The sequence below is a fragment of the Delphinus delphis genome, chromosome 1 (assembly GCF_949987515.2).
Source record: "Delphinus delphis chromosome 1, mDelDel1.2, whole genome shotgun sequence".
NCBI lineage: Eukaryota > Metazoa > Chordata > Mammalia > Artiodactyla > Delphinidae > Delphinus > Delphinus delphis.
Genome location: NC_082683.1, coordinates 183,415,177 through 183,434,366, shown reverse-complemented (window position 1 = coordinate 183,434,366; position 19,190 = coordinate 183,415,177). Strand labels below are relative to the sequence as shown.

The following is a 19,190-nucleotide window of genomic DNA, read 5'->3' as shown; positions in this document are numbered from 1 at the left end:
CTGCAGGGCTCCGTGAGGGGCAGGAGGGGGGTCCGTCGGCACTGCAGGAAAAGGCTGGGGCTGGCACCAACGAAAGGGGGGCGGAGGAAGACGCGGAGCCGCGGAGGGAGACGCAGCGGCGGCTCCAGGCCCGGCCGCCGGCCTTGGGGACCAGGGGGCCGGCACGCGGGCCTCAGGAGGAACCTGCCCTCGGGAGCTCTGACCCGGGAGTCCGGTGAAGGTGGCGGTCCTGGGAGAGGTCACCCCGGGCGCCCAGCCGTCCTCGCCCGGACCGAGGCAGGGAGAGGGGCGCGGGCCGTGCAAACGTGTAAGCACTGCGAGTGTCAGGACTCGTGAGGCCCTGCAGCGCCTGTCTAGTGAGGCACCGGACATGCATGCGTGTCGCGGGAGGGCACGTGTGTGTGTTTGTACACGTGCAAGTTTGGGTTGTATTCATGAAAATCACAAGCATTCTCCAAGTATCCACATGTTACCAAGATAGAATCTCTCTGGGAGAAACTCACCCGGCTCGCGCCCGCAGGTGGAACTCTTTTCGGCTGTGACCTTGGGCGAGCGAGGCTCCGTCCCTGGCCGGGAGGGCGCGGGCTGCTCGGGGGGCTGTGTGGGGCCCAGCTTGTGGGTGAGCTGGACACCGAGGCCTGGCCTCAAACGCTGCCCCACCGCTGCCGCCCTGTGAGCGCTGCCAACGCGCGCGCAGGCGCGCACGCACGCACGTACACGGAGCGCGCGCACGCACGCACACGGACGCGCACGCACACACACGGACGCGCGCACGCAAGCACAGGCACACAAGTGCTCTCCGGGACGGGCTTTGTGGGTGCCTGACCTACACAGTTACACAGAGAGGCCCACTCGGAACGGCGCGCTTGCTTTAAGTCTGAACACTTCTGGACGCGAGGCACCATGTTTCATGGTGGGCACTGCCCGCTGCATCTCTCAACTCAACTGCAGGGGCGAGAGGCTGGGTTGCAGCCCCACCCCGAGGCCTCTTCCCAGCAGCCCTTGGGGCACGCAGAGGGGCTCTGTGTGCTGGGCCGGACACAGCCATGGGCAGGGAGACAGAGAGGATCAATGAGCGAGGCTGGCAGCCCGAGCACAGGAAGCGTTCTCAGAGCTCGACCCTGTGTAGCAAGTGGACCACCAAGGAAGCCAGGAGAGGCGGCGTCACCGTGGAGACCAGGAAGATGCTGGGGAACTGAGGGGCAGAGAGCAGCAGGACCCAAACCTGGACGGGGTGGGGGGTAGTAGGAGACCCGCCCCCAGGGCCGTCTGGCTGACACCCAAGGGCCCTGGGGGATTTGTTCTGTTTGCATTTTTCCTATAAACGGGAGAAACAGCAGAAGGCAAAGCCCCTGGGTCCTGCTGGGTGGGCCTGGGAGGACTGTCCCCACCGGTTGGAAGAGACACCAGGAAGCAGGGCCCATCTCTGCAGGCAAGTAAAGAGCGGCCAGAGTGACCGGGAGATGAGCCCCTGTCCCCAGGGTGGCTGTGCCCCAAGGCCGCCTCTGTGAGGCCCTCCCAGCCCCGCCCCCCCCCCCCCCCCCCCCCCCCGGCCCGGCAGAGCTGAGCATCGTCCTGTGTCCTACGCGGTTTTGTTCAAGCTCCCGCGGGGCAGTAGCTGGGCTCCTGCTGTGTGCCTGGTGCTGCTCTGCCTCCATCACCACCCAGCACAGCACTGATGAGCCCGTGGGCCTGGCCCTGACGCGTGACACCTCCCAGCCTCTGTCTTCGCATCTGTGAAATAGGGATCACGATGTACTTGCCTCACAGGGGTTGGAGTGAGAATTACATGAGTCATTAAACTGTACGAGTTAGTAAAATAAACTCGGGGTTCGCTCAGCATGCCTTCTTACTAATGCCCTCACCAACTGAATTATGATCAGGACACAACGCCCCATGTGGCCAGGAGCTCCCTCCAGGCAAGGACTTATCTCAGTGCCCTCTGCAGCCTCCAGGCCTGGGGGTACCTGGCACACAGGGGCTGCACTACATACCGAGTGAGTGACCACAGCCTTGCCCGGCCTCTGTGCCCGTGGCTGGCAGCCCTGGCACTAGACGACACTGGCTGACCTCCTGTGTCACTAAGAGGCAGGTGACAGGAGAGAGGGCTTGGATCTGAGGTCAGGGGCCTGGTCCAGTCAGACCCACGTCACCCTCCCTTCCAGCCCCCCAGATTACTGGTTTCCTTTCTGACGGGCGGCTGTGGGCTCCGAGTGCCGGGCTGGGGGGACACGGACGGCGTGGGGCCAGCCCCAGGCCCAAGTTCGCAGTGTTCCTGGGGAGGGTTTATCACAGAGCGACGAACCCCGCATTTGTACCCTGTTCCCTGGTCACCAACTGCTCCCGCTGCCGCTCTCCCCGTTGGGTTCTAAACTGTCTGTCCGGACTCAGAAGGGCGAGAGTAGAGAGACATGGCCTTGGGGGCAGAAAGAGGGGTACGTGGGACACAGGCGGGTCTGGAACGGAAGGCGCCGAAGACAGGGGGCTCGCCGTGCACACGGGGCTGGCCGAGCACCTTGGGGCTTCTGCACCCCTGCCCGCTCCGCAGCGCTGGGAGCATCTGCCACCCAGAACCCCTGCACTTCCAGACTCCCCTGAATGGCTTCTGTGCTCCTTCAGTCAAGAGGGGAGACAGTCACAGAGGGGGACCCAGCCCCCGAGGCCTCACGCCACCTGGTGGAATGGGGGCTAGAACTGTGTCTCCTGAAACCAGCGCCTGGACAGCGCGTCTTCCTCCGTCAGCTGACTCCTCATCAGGGGGACTGGTACTGGCTGTCTTCTTGGAGGCTCCTAACTGGTCGACACAGAGTCCTCTCAGATTTCTGCAATTTTCACAAACTTCCCAACAAAGGAGTGGCTCCAGCCAGGGCAAAAGCATCCACCGTCACACACACAACAGCACAACCTCAGGCTCACAGGCCTTGCACAAAGCCCTGTGTGAGAACAGCACTGTAGTTTTCAATTGAAGGGCTACTGCTTGGTGCTGCCGTGTCTCGGCTCCCCTGTTTGTAAGGACATCTCCACCCTGGCCGCGGGGGTGGGCCGGAGGGCTTGAGAAGGAAGCAGGTGGCGTGGGGGATGGGAAGACAGACGCCGACGGGGAGGGCTGGCACCTGACTCGGGGGTCACTGGGGTCCCCGTGGTTTCTAAGCCAAGACCAGGCTTGTGCAGGTCAGAGGGAACCAGGGAGAGACGGGAAACCCAGAGCGCCATCAGGTGCCCCGGCCATTCAGGCGGGCGGGGGCACAGAGCAAGGGAAGGCGACATTCCTAAACGTCCCGTGACAGGGGAAAGGCAGGGCATTTTAGCCCTGGGCTGTAAGACCACAGGAGACAGGGAATGTGGCTCCCGGTGTCCTGACACCCCATCTATGGATTTGTCTCCTCAAGCTGACGGCGGTGAAAGGAGACCAAGGCCAGGAGAGACGCCTCACACTCAAGGATGCTGCACTCGGGAGACGGAGGTTTGGCACCAACTTCAGGCCAAACCCTTGTTTCCACCTTCTGCTTCTTGGGAAAGGGAAAGTGCCAGCTGGAACACCAGGTCGAGGGTGTGGGTGCCCGGGTGGGGGGAGGGAGGGCAGCCTCGGAGGCGCAGAGGGTCCCGGGCCTGCCCTGACCCTCAACCCTGCAAGGGAACCCCTTTGTTGGGGAGCCGGCCGCCTCAGCCTAAGGGGACTTCGCTGCTCTGCCAGGCAAAGTGGCCAAGCTGGGGTGGTCCCAGAGCCCCCGCCCTGATCAGAGGTGTTTCCCCTGCCCCGGTGGTCGGTCCTAACCCTCCGAGCCACGCTGTGCAGGCCGGCCCTCCACCAAGCCCGGAGCAGGCGAAGACACCGCAGAGCGAAGATGGGACAGGCTGCCTGTGTGTCTGCTTCCCCTGCGTGGGTCCCTGCTGCCTGCCCAGCCGAGCCCCCCACACGGAGAGGCCGGAGGGTGGTCCTGGGCCCAGTCAAGGCTGCTGTGTGCAGCCCATGAGCACAATGGGCCAGAGGCTCTGGGAGCCGCACGGCTGGCTCCGCCCCTCTCCTCTGGAGACGGTCCAGACCTTCACTGCCCGCACCGACTGTTCACATTTCAAGTCACTGAAAGTAAATCAGAGTAAAAATTCGGTTCCTCGGCTGCGCTGGCCACGTGGCTATGAAGTGCGTGTCCTCGGGCGTGTCTTTGGTGTCCTATCAGCGGCCCCCGGAACGGCCCTGCAGTTGGCCTGGACCCTTTCCTTCCCGGCTCTGCCGCCTGCCAGCTGTGTGACACGGGGCAAGTGACTTCGCGTCCCTCTGCCGCGGCTCCTCCCCGGTAAAAGCACTTTGCCAGCATCCGGCACGCGGTGACCAACCCGCCGCCAGGGCTGCTGCTCACCGTGGCCCAGCTCGCATGCCTCCACCCTCCGGCCTCTCACGCCACTGCCCAGCCGTGTGTCATTCAACCAGCATTTATTAGGCACCTACTGAACACAGGCACTGTGCCAGGTGCTGAGCCGCCGGGTCCAATAATGCGGGGTCCCTGCCCTCCGAGCCCAGTCAGGTGGGACAGTGACAAAAGTGGGCGGTGACAAGGGCTGGGCCCACTGACCTCTGTCCTCTGCGGGCTCCGCAGAGACTGTCATCTCCCGGCGGGGCTGGTCCCCACACGGCGGCCCTGGCTGGGATCAACCTGGAGCCGAGGGTCCAAAGCAACTGCTCCGGGACTCGGTCCCGCAAGCTCAGTGCCCTCCACTCACCGGCGTCCTTTCAGCCCTGCCCTGACCTCTGCTCCTCTGCCTCGGGGTGTGGAGATGCAAGGGCAGGAGTTCTGTCCTCCCCGTGGGCCTGGAGCCCCTCAGAGAGGAGGGCGGGGACGTCCCAGGGGATCAGAGCTCCCCAGGGCGCCCAGGAACAGGGAGCAGGGGCCACGGCCAGAGGACCGCGGCAGCCCTGGGGCGGGAGGGAGTGCGCTTTGTGTGTGGAGCTGCCCGCAGCCAGCCCTGGCCCTGTTTGTTTGGCGGAAGCTCTGTCCTGCGGCCTTTATTTCACCAGATAAAGAGGCGGGTGTGCCTGGGGGGAAAACAGGAGCGGGCCCTCTATTCAGAGGCGCCCCCCACCCAGCTGGAAGCCTTCCTCTCACCTCAGGACCCCTTGCCCCCTTCTCATCCGGGCAGCTGCCCTCGCCCAGCCGCCACCCTCGCCCAGCCTCGCCCATCACGGTCAGATGGTGCTCTCGACTCTCAGCTTGAATCTAGCAGGAAAGAGTGGACGCTGGACGTTCAGAGCATCTAAGAGCCACCTTTGCTGGGACGGACGCGTTGTACAGAGCGGCTCAGGAGAGCAAGGCCCCTCCGAGGCCACCGTGCCGGGTCCGGCCCCCTCCGCCTGGGTGCCTCCTGTCGGCTCTAGCTCATCCTTGGCCTCATTTAGTCTAATCCTTTTATCAGGCCGGGAGTGAAGCCTTCTTTATTCCCTTTTAAGTGAAGAAAGGGAGACTTGGGAATATCGAGTTACTGCCCGTCTAGTCACAGTAAGTGGCAGAGCCAACCCTGCGGGGCTGGTTCTGTTGAGCCCAGCTGGGTCCCAGCCCGCCCGAGGCTGAAAGGCGTGGCAGTGGGGTGGCAGCTTGGGAACAAAGGAGGGGATTAGGGGGAGAGAGGAGGTTCTCTGTGTCCTGCTCCCCCCCCCCCCGCCCCCTTGCCAGGACCGGTGGGACTTTCCGGAGCCCGCCCCCTCCTCCAGGTTCACCTGGTCGGGCGCACCCTGCTCTCTCCGCCCAGGGAGGTCCCGCCTGCCTGCGGGAGCCTCACCTGTCCCTCCCATCGGCCCCTGAGGCCCCGATGCCCGGTCCCGGGGCGTTTCCTGCCACATTCTGCACTGCTGGTCACATGCCCACCACCTTCGTCCTCCCCTGTGGCGGGCACTCCGACCACCCGCCCTCTTCCCCAGCCCCACCCGTCTGGTTCGTGCACAAGCACTTCTCCACTGGCATCCCCGCCCAGGGAGAAGTTCTGCCTGAGGTCCAGCCCTGCCTCCTCGTGCTGCGGTTGCACTGACCTTCTCCCCGGGTGAAGTAGTTTGTGGGCTCTGGGGCCAGACTGCCAGGTCTGACCTTGGCCCGACCGCTTCCCAGATGCTTGATATCAGCTCTGTGCCTTGGCTTCTGCACCTACAGATGTTATTCAGTAGCCCCTCTTCAGGGAATTGCTATGCAGGGGGTCAGCCCTGCCCACCGGGCATGCAGCATCCCGCCCTCACCAGCATCCACCCCAGGACCTTCATCTGGAGAAGCAGCTCTGCGAGGTTCCATCAGAGAGGGGGCAGGAAGGGCATTCTGGGTCAGCCCTGCCCTTAGGAGACACCAGCTGCTGCTTCTCTCCGCAGCCTCCGAAGTGTGCCACCTACCTCAGCCCTGATCTTCTCGTCTTTGATCTTCTGATCTCTGGCCAGGGTCCCCAGCCAAAGGCATTCCTGTCTCCTGGCCTCCTCCAAGGAGAGGCAAAGGGCTGGGTGCCTCCCGGTCCCCTGGGCTCCCTCCTCCCTGTGCTGTGGGCGTAACCAGGACTCCCACAGAGGCCCTGGGACCAGGACATAGCCCGGTCCCTTTGGGGTGTGTCTGAGGGGAGAAGGGTCTCAGGGATGGGCCGCCACTGGGCGTGGTGCCCTGGGCCGGACACTGCTGAAAGGTGCCTCAGCTTAGGTCATGCTCCTAGCACCCAGGTGCAGAGCCGAGCCCAGCACGGGAGGTGTGTGTCCCCGTGCGCACACAGGGGAGGCGGCACACCCTGCCCTCAGGAGGCCAGTCTGAGGACACCTCCAGACCACAGGCACAGCCGGACAGAGCCCAGGACGTTAGTGTGGGAGGAATGCCATATGCCTGAGGACCAGGACAGTCAGGGAGGGCTTCCTGGGGCAGGGCCAGGAGGGACAGGGTAGGCCTGAGAAAGCGGCTTGACGGAGAGTTTTGCAAAGGGTGGGCCTGGGCTGGGCTGCTTAGGGCCGCAGCGAGAGATGCTGCAGTGGGCCGAACGGTGGCCCTCAGAGAGATGTCCTCATCCCCGGGACCTGTGCGCCTGACCTGACTTGGAAAGGGTCTTTGCAGTGAATTCACTGAAAGATCTTAAAATGGAGGAGCTTCTGGGTGGGCCCTGAATCCAGTGACAAGTGCCCCCAGAAGAGACACAGAGACGCACGCAGAGCAGGCAGTGAGAGGTGACTGGTGCCGGTTGGAGTGAGGCGGCCACGAGCCCGGGAGCGGGCAGCCCAGGGCTAGAGGAGGCTGTGGTGCATGAGGCCCCGCGGACACCTGAATTCCACAAGAGTCATTCCTGCCGTTTTAAACCACCTGGTTTGTGGTGCTCTGTTACAGGAACCACTGGCAGTGATGCAGGGAGCACGGACCACAGGCCCCTCCCACACCTGCCCCAGCCCCGCCCCAGGAAACGCATTCGCAACCCCGAGCTGCCTCTAGGATCCACTGTGACCCCAAGATTCCACCCCTGGGTGTCCGTGCTCACCAGACACCCATCCAGGTCTGCTCGCGGCAGCCCCACCTGTAAAGCCCCACACTGGAGGGCCTGTCCGCACGGCCCGTGTCCTCCCGCAGTGAGGACCGGGCAGCAGTGGGAGTAGCATGGATGGATTTCAAACATGGCGAGGGGGAGGGGCAGACACAGCAGTGCTCCATCCCCGTGAGGTCTAAACACAGGCGAAAGGTGCCGGGGCTGCTGAAGCCAGGGCTGGGGCTGCCCCAGGGCGTGTGGTGACGGGGGAGGGGGGGGGGGTAGACCGGGAGAGGCAGTCGTTGCTGTTTCTTGGCCTGGGTGCTGGTTGTGCAAGTGTACTCAGCTTGTGGAAATTTACCAGGACACACTTGCCACGTGTACTCTGTTCTTAAATAAAAATGAGTTTAAAAAGTTAGGGGCCGGGGGGTGGGGGGGCACTCATTCTGGTGTCGCTAAGGGCTCCCTCTGGATTCCCTGGTTCTACTTCCCAGCCTTTACCTTGTGGGACTGAAATTGGATGTGTGTTTCCGTGTGGCTTTTCACCTCACTCATCTGTGCATCCCCTGGCATACAGTAGGTGCTCAATAAACACCCGCTGAGATGTGCTGCCCAGCAGGGCACGGTGTTCTCAGACTCACCCCAGAGGTCCCTGGCCATTGATCCCAGCGCCCCGGGTCATCCCAGGATCCAGTAGGACACACCCTCCCCACTGCTGCCCCCTCCCCTGTGCCTGTCCCCGCCCAGCATGTGCAGGGCTGTACCTTCTGACCCACCAGCCTGAAATCTCGCCAGACACAGACTCGGACCTTCAGAGGCAGACACACAGTGCAGACTCTAGGACCAAAAGCCTCGGGTCCCTAGAGCACTCTCTCCATGCAAGCCTGCATGCCTTTCTTTGTCTTAGCTTGTTGGAAACTGGATGGAAACCTTCAAAAGAGGTTTTCTTTTTAAAGAAATGGTAAAGAGAATGACTAGGAAAGGCGAAAGCTTCTAAGTGGCAGGGTTTACGGAGCAGACGTCTCACTACCATGAAACCCAAACCGGCCAACTGGCAGCTTAAGTCTCGGCTCTGTCCTCGCCGCAGCCGTCTGGGTGGACGCCCCACCTCGGGCCTGCCGTAGAGCCAGGCCAGCACGGCCCCAGGTGTGAGGGCTGCCCTCCCACGCAGCCTGTCTCTCAGGGGAGCGCATCTGCTCTCGGCCACCACGCCTCCCGCTGCCACCATTCACTTGTGCATTCGCTGCTTCACTCATCCCAGCAGTGTGTTTGAGCACCACGTGCAAGGGTGACACCAGCCCTGCTTGGCTGGGGCCACCAGCCTGGGTGGGAAACAGACGAGAGAACAGGAGTTAGACCCAGGGGGGCTGCGTCCTAGGGCAGAACCGGGAATTTTCCCGGAGAAAGGGAAGTCTCAGTCGGCCCCTCGTATCCTAAATCAAGCTCACGCTTCCCGGGCTGCAGGCTTCTTGCCTGAAGCCATTTCTTAACCACATCCTTGCAGTAAATCACAGTGATAGTCACGGGGCGCCACCTAAGTACAAATTAGGTAAAAGCAAAATCCCGGGCGGGGCGGGGCAGGGGTGCAGGGAGTGGCTGGCCAGCTGACGGTCTGACTTATTCCAAGGAGAACCTGGAGGTTGGTGCCGGGCACACTTTAAAATGCAGATGTGGCCCCAGCAGGTCTGGGGTGGGGTCTGAGCTTTTGCACTCCAGGTGCGTCCCCAGAGGAGGAAGGCTGCTGGTCTGGTGGGGACCACGCGTTGAGTAAAAGGCTTTAGGATATCCAAGGCACTAGATGGGATAAGTCGCCTGTACTCAACCCCGCCTCGTCCCAGCCCCGGGATCTCAGGTCTTGCTGGGGGATGCCGCACCTCTCGGGGACCGGGGCCCCTCCCTCACCTCGGCCTCACTCGCACCCCTCCTCCCACTCCGTCCCCTCTGCTTCTACAGTCTCCTGGGACGCAGAACTACCAACCCAGCAGGAGACAGGCCCAGAGACCAGAGGACTTGTCCACAAGCTCTCAGCAAGCTGGGGGCAAAGAAAGAACTGGAGGTCGGGGCGTCCTGGTTCCAATCCCACTGAGCAGAGAGGCGCCCAAAACTGCAGCCGAAACCAGAGGAGGGCCCCGTGGACACCCCCGTTCTTCCCGACCGTGCAGCCCTGAGTGCACACGCCAGAGAAAACCGCCCCCGCGGGGGGGACCCGGGAGGGGAGGGGCCGAGCTGGCAGGGGTCTGCAGGGTGGCGGCAGGGTGGGGGGACTCGCACAGCCACTTACTGAGTCCTTGTCTCCCCCTCGTTTGTGGTGGAGAATTCTCAGTGTAATACCAGTGCCCAGCACAGCCGGGCGCTACTAAGTACACACTTAATAAACTGTGGCATAAATAAGACCACGCCAAGTGGCTACCGTGTGTCAGACACCCTTCCAAGCGCTTCCGCGTATTAACTCGTTCACCGTCACCCGACCCCACCCCGTTCGCGCGGAGGCCTTGCCCACTGGAGCCCAACAGCTGGCCGGTTCACAGAAGCGGGGGTGTGCGGGGCTCCCCCAAGCACGGCAGCCCGTGGTTCCCGCCCGGCAGACGCCACTCGCAGGCCAAGGAACCCCCCGCAGTGATGCCCACTCGGGTGCGTCTGGACAGGGGCTGCCTCCACGCACAGCGTCCCTCAGAAGGGGCGCCCGCCCCACCCTCCAGCCTGTCCTGCCCGAGGTCATGGTTCATCGTGACCCTGGGGACAGAAGCAGTCAGGATCCAGGGCACAAGCACGGAGGACGGGACTCCCTTAATTTACCAACACCTGGGATGGGAGGCAGGTCGAGACCCTCATTCCACAAACAAGGGCGAGAGCAGCGCAAAATAAGAATGAGGCCCTTGTTCAACAGCCATTCAGACCTTGGCGGTGGCGACAGCAGAGCGCGAGCCCAGGGTGGCTCCTAAGGGGGGAAGGCGCACGTCCGCCCACCCGGGGGCCAGCCTGGCTGAGGGGCGGCCCAGGCCCCCAGCTCACCGGCGCTGGGTGGTGACTGTGCTGGGAGAACAGCTCCTGAGTCTGCCCCAAGGAGCCTGAGGGCCGACGGCCTGTCCCCATTCCCTCCGGCTTTTGTCCTTGACAATGGTCCTGCCAGCCTCCTGATCAGCGTCCACCACAAAGGCGGGGGATTGGCTTACGGCCCTCCTGCCTCGGGGCTCACAGCCCCAGACACTCGATCCACCTCTAGGTCCCCAACACCCACCCGGCGGCCCCAGACCTGAGCCGGGGCAGGGGAGGATGAGGGCAGGTCCTGTAAGCGCCACTCATGCCCCGTGCAGGGCGCCCCCTGCGGGTGGAGACCCAAGCCGGGTGGGGGCGTGTGTCTGTGTGTGAGTGCGTGTGTGTGTGTCTATGTGTGAGTCTGTGTGTATGTATGTGTGCGTGTGTCTGTCTCTATGTGTCTGTGTGTGAGTCTATGTCTGTGTCTGTGTCTCTGTGTGTGTGTGTGTGTGTGTGTGTGTGTGTGTGTGTGTGTGAAGGGAGGTGTGATGTCCTGAGGAGAAGCGCGCCAGGAGTGAAGTCCTGCCTGTCTGAAGGGGGAGGCCTGGCCCCTCCCTGAGACCCACCCCCCATATGAGAGACATCAAGAGCCTAAATCAATGAGGCAGGTGGACAGACGGACAAACAGATGGGCACCCCCTGAGCAGACGTGGGCGGCAACGCAGCCTGGTAGTTCTCAGGAAGGGAACACACCCCCAGTGTCAGCTCTCCGTCCCCCAAGCAGGGCCTGCTTGACACAAGCTTCCTTGGGGGAGGCGGGGGAGACGACCGCCTGCCTTGCAGTGACTCCCCCAGGGCCTGCATGGGGGCAGCGGTCAGGCACGGGCTTGGCCCCTCCGTCCCCGCCCCCCGCCACTCCTGCTCTGGACCTGCCTGCCGCAGCCTCACCCCCCCACAGGCTGTACGATGTGTGCCCTGGTCTCACCTCCCCCGAGTGCCCCTGCCTCATCTGAGCGGGGAGCAGTCCGGCCCCACGAGGCTGGAGGCAGAGAAAGCCTTCAGGTCGGAGTCTGGGCAGACGGGGAGGCTCAGTCCCCAGCCGTGAATGAACGAGTAAGTGAAGGTTCGCTTCCACCACAGCCGGGGGTGGGGGCGGGCAAGGGCTTTACCTCTAAGCAGTGGCCAGTAGGCCGGGGCTGGGGGCTGCAGCCCAAGTGAGAGACGTCGGCAGGATGCGCACAGGTGCTCACGACACCTGGGGCTCAGCCCCCGGGACGTCCCTGCCCACTGAGCGTACTGCCCTGCGTGCGAGGAGCGTGAAGCAGATCTGGACTCACACAGGTCACCTGGGGAGGCTTCTGTCCCTCCTACAGGAAGTGTAAGAGGCCCTCGGTGGTGGCTGTCTTTGATGCTCCCAGGAGCCAAGGGTAACTCGGGTTGGGGGGCAGGGGGTGATCCAAACTTGCAAATCGCTCAGGGCATTGGAATAAACCTTGACGCTCCTGGTGCCCATAGGCCCCTAAGAAAGCAATGCATTGGGCTGGGGTGTAGACGGGGACGGTGGACCCCCTTTGCACCTCCGCTGCCCGTCCCTCCAGGAGGCCATATGCCTCGGCTCTGAGACTGGGACCAAGTCCAAATCCCTGACACCCTGCCCGCCGCGCCGTCTGGACACCCCCAGGGCCGCCCACCTCCTCCAGCACCCCAAAGGCCAAAGGGGAGGGGAGAGGCCGGGGGCTTGTTCCAGATCTGACTCTCTGGTCTCGCTCCCAGCAAAGCCCCGGCCACAGAGTTGCGGGAGGACCAGGGCGCTGCAGGTCTGCCTCAGCTTCTCACCCCAGTGCCCCCAGGAGGCCGGTGGGCGACGGCACTGAGCTGGGCCACTCCCCCCATCCACGGGAGCGAAGGAGATGGAAGCCAAGGACAGGGGTACACCACGCTTTCCCACCACAGCAGGGCCTCCGCGTGTGCGTGTGCCAGGGGCCCCCAGCCTGGCCGGATGCTGCCTGGAGAGGCTGGACGATTTACTCCAGCTGCCGAATGCCTTGAATTGCTGTCGTTTTTTTTTCTTTTTTTAATGTTCCCTGAGAAGAAAGAGGCAGAAAGCCCTGCTCTGGAAGGTCCTGCCTCGGGAGGGACGGATGAGGCCATGGACAGAAGGCCAGCTGCCCTTCCCTCTCCCAGGCTCGTGCCTTCTCCCCGCAGAGGGCCTGCCCTGCCCACGACCGACCTGTGCGAATCTCCCGTCCACCAGGGCTCAGGCTAGGCCTCTCCCCTCCACCCCCAGGGCCTTCCCGCAGCTGGTCCCCCAGACACACCCCTGCGTCCACCAGCTCCGGAGGCCACAGCGGGCAGGAGGGATAGGGGCCACCACTGACTCTTCCTGAGAAAAGAAAGAAACAGGCTCTAAGGGGCTGCTCCAGCATCCCTGATCTGCCCCACGAGGCAGCGTGCATGTGGTTAGGAGGCGGCAGAGGCTGAAATCCCAGCGTCAGCAAGCACCGGCTGGCGGCCTTCGAGGGCTCCTGAGCAAGGGGCTTGGTCTCCTCACCTGTAACGTGGGGATGAAGCTGGTGTGTCCCTCAGGGGTTTACACGCTTAAATGGAGGCGGTAAATGCCGACTGTTACCCTGACAGGTTAAGGCAGCGCCACCAGGGTGATGGCAGCTGCCCAGGTACATCCGCGGGGCTCCAAACATGGGCCTTCCCAAGATCTAGTGTTTTCCCGAAGAAACTTCCGGACTTCCTGGGAAAGTGCAACCAGGAAGGCATTTCCACCACCCGCTGGAGCAGAGAGGGGAGACGGAAAGCCCGGCGCGAGCTGCTTCCCCGGCCCCAGCCCCAGGCTCTACACCTCACAGGTACTCAGAGGGGACCCCGATTCCCAGGCCGTGGAGAGCTCGGGGTACGAGCCCCCCTTGCTGGCTCTGAGGAGGAAGCAGGTAGCAGCAGGAAATGGGACCCAAAGGAGACCTCGGCTCCCGAGGCTCTGGGCGCAGGGCAGCCGGGGGCAGCCCCCGCCTGCCGCCGCCGCCAGCGCTCCCGGGGCCCACGCTGGCAGGGCTCTGGGGGGCGCAGAGCCAACCCCGAGCTCCCCTCCTCACCGTGTCCTTCTGCTGCTTCCAAAATAACTCTCTGCTCTCTGCCCAAGTTTGTTCTCCCATGTCTGAGGCGGGAAAAGAGGCCTGAGTTTCTAGAAATTGGGGACCACCCCTTTACCAAGGGGCTAGTCAGCACAGAGGGGCCCCTACAGTTCTGAGAGCCCCCAAGTCAGCAAATCCGTCTCAGTTTGGCTCCAGGAACTTGTCTTTTCCAACGTGGGGGCCGAGGGTTGGAAATTTCTCCCGCACTCCTGTCCCTTGTACCTTCCCAAGGGGCCCAGCGCCCTGCTCCTAAGGTCACACAGCCGTTAGGGTCCTTGCAGCCCCTCAGGGCGTGTCCCAGGGCAGAAAGGAGCCAGATGCCTCGGCCGTGCACACCTAGCTTTCCTTGTGCTGCACCGGAGAACCGGCTCTTTCCACGGAACTCGGCTTCTGGGGAGAAGCTGGACTCTCCAGACAGGAGTCACCTGGAAGTCCAGACTTTTCCTCTTGGAAGAGTCCTCACAGGTGCCAGGCTGGCCCATCTCTTCCAGGGAACCCTGTGAAAATGGTCACTTCCTCCATCGCCCCGCCCCCGTCCCCACCCCCGCCTGTCCCCATCAGGAACCCAAGAGCAGAATGGGCTCCAGGGAAGGTCATTTCCCTGAAGGTCAGTGGGAGGGGGCTTGATTAGTAAGGAAGGAGGGAGGGAGGGAGGGAGGGAAGAAAGAAGGAAGGGGGCTTCCCTGGTGGCGCAGTGGTTAAGAATCCGTCTGCCAAGGCAGGGGACACAGGTTTGAGCCCTGGTTTGGGAAGATCCCACATGCCGCAGAGCAACTAAGCCCCCTGCACCACAACTACTGAGCCTGCGCTCTAGAGCCTGTGTGCCACAACTACTGAGCCCGTGTGCCACAACTACTGAAGCCAGCACGCCTAGAGCCTGTGCTCCGCAACAGGGGAAGCCACCACGGTGAGAGGCCCACGCACCGCCACCGCAACGAAGAGTAGCCCCCGCTCGCCGCAGCTAGAGAGAGCCCACATGCAGCAACAAAGACGCAATGCAGCCAAAAATAGATAAATAATAAAATAAAGTAAGTAAATTTTTAAGAAGGAAGGGAGGAGGGAGGGAGGGAGGGAAGGGGGAGGGGAAGGAGTGAAGGGAAGGGAGGGGGAAGGGGGGTATGGGGAAGGGAGGGGAAGGGGGAGGGGGAATGGGGAGGGACGGGGAGGGAAGAAGGGGGGAAGGGGAGGGAGGGGGGAGGAAAGGCAGCCCAATGGGGCTCCAGAACTTAGACTCTGTCTCCCTAAGTCTGCGCCCGTCACAGGCATTTCTGTCACCCTTCCCGGGCCTCAGTGGGTCCTTTGCAGTGGAGGGTTGAGGAAAACAGCGCCCATGGTCAACGTTTTAAAGCAGACACAAGGCTTTGCCCCTTTGTCCCGTGGCTCCTCCTACCGCCCTTCCCAGTGAATGCTGTCGGCGTTTCCATTCTCAACATGAAAAAAGACAAACTTTGGAGCGAGTGAGTAGCGGCCAGAGGACGCACAGCCCATAAACCGAAGTGCTAAGACTGGAGCCCAGGGCTTCGGCAGGGCCTCCGTCGGGCACCCAGCACCGCGCCCGCCCTGCCTGCTGCCTGGTGGGCACGGTCCACGCGGAAGCCGTCGGGTCGAGCCCTCGGAAGGGGAGAGGCGGGGCTGGCTGGGCGGGCCGGGCGACTTTGCTCTGAGCCGGGCTTTCTTCTCCTCTGCCCGCCGCCCACCCACTGAGCCCGCAACGCCGCTGCTGGAGCCCAGAGGTTTCCTTTTTCTTTCGCCCGGGGCTGCTTCCTGCCTTTCTTTTGAACTGGGGTGTTGGCTCCCTGACACGCTCGCCCTCCTCCAGCGACCCCCCCACCGGGCCTGCCCCGTGATGGGCCAACTCCGCCCCCCACCCCGGCTCTGCTTCATAGAAAGGCTGGCACCCAGTCCCTAGGGGACCCTCCTCCTGGAGCGGCTCCCCGCTCTCCCCGGGGGAGGTCCTGCGCCAGGACAGGAGGCTCAGAGCCCATCTCCCCTGCGTCTCCGGCCCTGTTTCTCAACAAAATCTGTGCGCATTGTGGTCTGGAAATGTTCTGGCACGGGCTGAGGGTTAGAACTCAAACCCCGAGTTTGTGGGGTGGGGAGAAGCTCAGGCTCTTAGAATCTATTAGAAAAGGACACGGAGGCCTAGCCCGGAAAGGGCGGCCTCCGAGGTCCAGAATGAGAAGAGGCCCATGGATCTCCCAGACGCAGCCCGCAAGGCCGCCATCCTCCCTGGAGCCACATGTTTCTCTGCTTCTTCAGACGACAGGCCCTGCAGGGACCAGCCGCTGCGCTGGGGAGCGGGCTGGGGTATCCCACCCGTTGCTGCCTCACCCCCCTCAAAGCTCTGCGTCCGCACCGGCCAGGAGAAAACTAAAACCTCTCCAGGCCCCAGAGGGCTCCTCTCGGCTCCCCGCAGCCACTCTCTCCTCTCTCATCCCCCAACACACAGACGCGCCCATCCCGCACTTCCTCCTCCAGGAAGACCTCCCTGACTAACACTTCTTGGCCCCAGTCACCCTAATAACACCACCACTAACACTGGGCTCTTCCCAAGGGCCGGACACTGTGCCAAACCCTTTACAAACATCGTCTCAGTGAATTCAGACAACAGCCCTGTGAGGCAGGCATGAGCTCCATTTACAGATGAGGAAACTGGCCCAGGTCACCAGCTTGTGAGGACTGCGGTCCTGCTCTGCCGTCACCGGCACCTGTGCTGGGACCCCCGCTCTCCCCAGCGCCCTGCCTCCGTCTCATCACCCCCAGGCAGCGATGAGTAGGATGGAAACTACCCAGAATCTACACACACGCTGCGTCTGACCTTTCGTCGAGGTCAGCGGTCGTCACAGCAGCCTTACAGGGAGTAAGGTCCCAAGGAGGCAGTAAGCTGCCTGACGGCGGTTGCGGAGCGGGGACCCCCTTCGTCCCGGCGGCAGAAGGTGATGGAAATGGGTGCTGAGGGGTCAGTGCAAGCGAACGAGCCTCAGGCCTTCTACAAGCAGCTCGGCCCCCCACTCACTTCCTGTCTCTGCTCAACTCTGGGGGCAAAGGAGGGACTCAGAATACTACCCAGATTCTCCAAGTCAGGGACAGCCCTGGGTATCGCCAACAACACGTGTATATCTCTGTCCCCTCGCTGTGCGGACGTGGGACGGGATAGAGCGAGGGCCGCCCCACCTTCCGGGTGCCCCAGAGCCGGGGGTCCGTGTCTCCCAGGTGAGTTCCAGGGAGGACATCCAAACCCTCATGAGTCCCCACGAGCCTCACTGAGACCACGGGTTGGAGAGACGCCAAGGCCTGTGGGTGTTTGGCGTCGGTCCCTTCAACACAATCAGCCGGGCGTCCGACCCTGAGGGAGCGTCGTCTTTGCAGGTGAGGGCAGAGCAGAGACGCAGTGGGACCAAGAGAGCGGGGCAGCGGTGGGCAGCTCTTTGCACGGGCTGGGTGTCTCCTGGAGCCCCGAGTTCCCTGGTGCCCCCTACGGCTCCGTCTCTGGCACCTTCTGAAGGTCTTCAAGGGCGCCCTCTGACCGGCCGCCCCCTGTACATCCACGTGTTCTCATCTGACCTTTCACCTTCTCCTCCACGTCCTCCCACCCCATCCCCAGTGTTCACAGCTGGCTGGACCCCGAGCCCCATCCGGAGCAGCCAGGCACTGACTGAGGCCAGCACCCCGCGGTCGCCTCCCCTCGTCCCACCACAGCCTGTTCCCTTGGGCTCTGCGCTCACCCCGGGTGCCATTTCCTCCCGCGTGAGGGTTCAGGCACTGCTCGTATGTGTCACGCACTGTGCCGGGGAGTTTACATGACACGTCGCCTCACCTAGCCTGCCCACCACCCACTTGTCCCCACGTACAGACGAAGACCCCGAGGCTCAGAGGACTCGGGTGACTCCGTCAGGGGCAGAGCTAGGAGGGGCCAGGGCTTGGGTGGCCCAGACGAGAGGCCCTGCGGGCCCCAGCAGCCAATGAAAGTGTGGGCCGTCCTTGGCCGGAGCTGGGCCACTTGGGGCTGGACTGGCGTATCCTCACTTTGCTGAGGAGGGAAGGGGGCGGCCCTCACGCCCACCCTTCCACGGTGCGTTTGCGCCTGGGCCACTCTCCAGAGAGGCAGAGAAAGGAGGCCCACCGCCCTGCAGAGACACTCCACTCACCACCCAGACAAGACCCTGCGTGGCCAAGGGGGACCCTGCGTCTTCCCCTCCCTCCAACATTCCAGGGCCTGCTGCTAAGGTCCCCAGGCCACGTGGGACCCTCCCTCCTACCCTGGGATGCACAGGCTGAGTCCTGGGAGAGAGGGGCTTTCTCAGGCCCCAGGGAGACTCAGGGTCGGCTCAGAAAACCCCAAATGCAGACATGACAATGCCAGGGGAACAGCGACGAGACGGTGGGGGCAACCCTCCAGCAGCGTGGATTCTGACGGCGACACTGTCCTCTTTTCCCCAAGTCCTCCTGAGAAAGGATGGGTCTGGGGAAGGAGGTGGGACCAGTGAGCCCCTCAGCCTGGAAAAGGGAACTTTCTCCTGCTTCCCCAGAGAAAGGCTCCACAGAAGTCATTTCCAAATTCTTTTCAGCCACAGAACCCTGTCTTCAAATGAGCCAACGTCCTACCCGCTTCACCCACACACATGTAGAACGGCTGAAGGGGAGCTGCCCTGGTCCCATTTAGTTCAACAAATCCTTGCCTGACTCTACAAACGAGCTCCTGTTTCCTCAGAGCCCCCAGGCCCTGGAGCCCAAAGCCACAGAGCTCCGGGACCCCACCTCCAGGACAGATGGCCCAGACTCTCCTCCTCTGAGAAGAGGTCGTGGAGGCCCAGGCGGGGCTGAGCCAGGAAGCCTTCCTCTCCCCAGAGCAGGGGGGAGGCAGGTGGTCTGGAGTGTGCGCTCACTCCCTCCTCCCGCCCAGGTGGCCAGGCCAGAGCCCCCAGCCCTCAAGCCCCGAGGGGCAGCTGCCCCCAGTAGGGTCCACTTCACACACCATCTCACCCCAACTCAGACTCTAAAAACAGCTCTTTGGTTTTCAGCTTGGCACTGCCCACAAATTAGTGTCTCCAACACGGCCTCTTGGGACGTGACTTCAGGGAGGCCCCTGGGGAGCCAGAGGCCTCAGTGGAGGGAGATGGAGCCAGCAGGGACGTCTTGGAGGAGACGAGGGTGGCTTAGTCCCCTCTCCTGGCTTCTGGGACCCCCACCAAGGCCACCCAGCTCGAGTGACTGCTCTGCTCTCCTTGCCCCGGCTGGAGACAATCTTTCCCCCCACGGGGCCCCTCCCCTCTCCTCCACTGAGCCCCGGCCACCGTCCTGGGCGCTGCTCTGCAGGAGAAGAAACCGGCAAGAGGAGAAGGGGCGGCAGTCTGGGCCCCTCTGCTCAGGGCCCGGAGACCCACCTCTCACCTAGCCTGGGCTCGCGCCATTAGGCCCCGAGACAGGGGCCAGCTGGGAACCGATCAGGGAAGCCCGGCCTCACCACTCGCCTGGCCTTCAGCCTGGGACTGTTCTCCCCGCCACGGCCCCGCAGTCCAGGACAGGGCAGAAGATGCCTGGGCCTCAGGGCTCCAGCTGCGCAGGTGCCCTAGACTGAGGCCGGCCCGGCCAGCGCGCAGCCAGGCG

At 63.1% G+C, this 19,190-nt stretch overlaps 1 protein-coding gene across 1 annotated transcript in view; it reads right to left on the bottom strand.

Annotated features, from left to right (window-relative positions):
• LGR6 (leucine rich repeat containing G protein-coupled receptor 6) overlaps positions 1–19,190 on the bottom strand; it is a 94,818-nt gene that overhangs the window by 75,400 nt on the left and 228 nt on the right. The gene's annotated exons all lie outside the window — the stretch shown is intronic.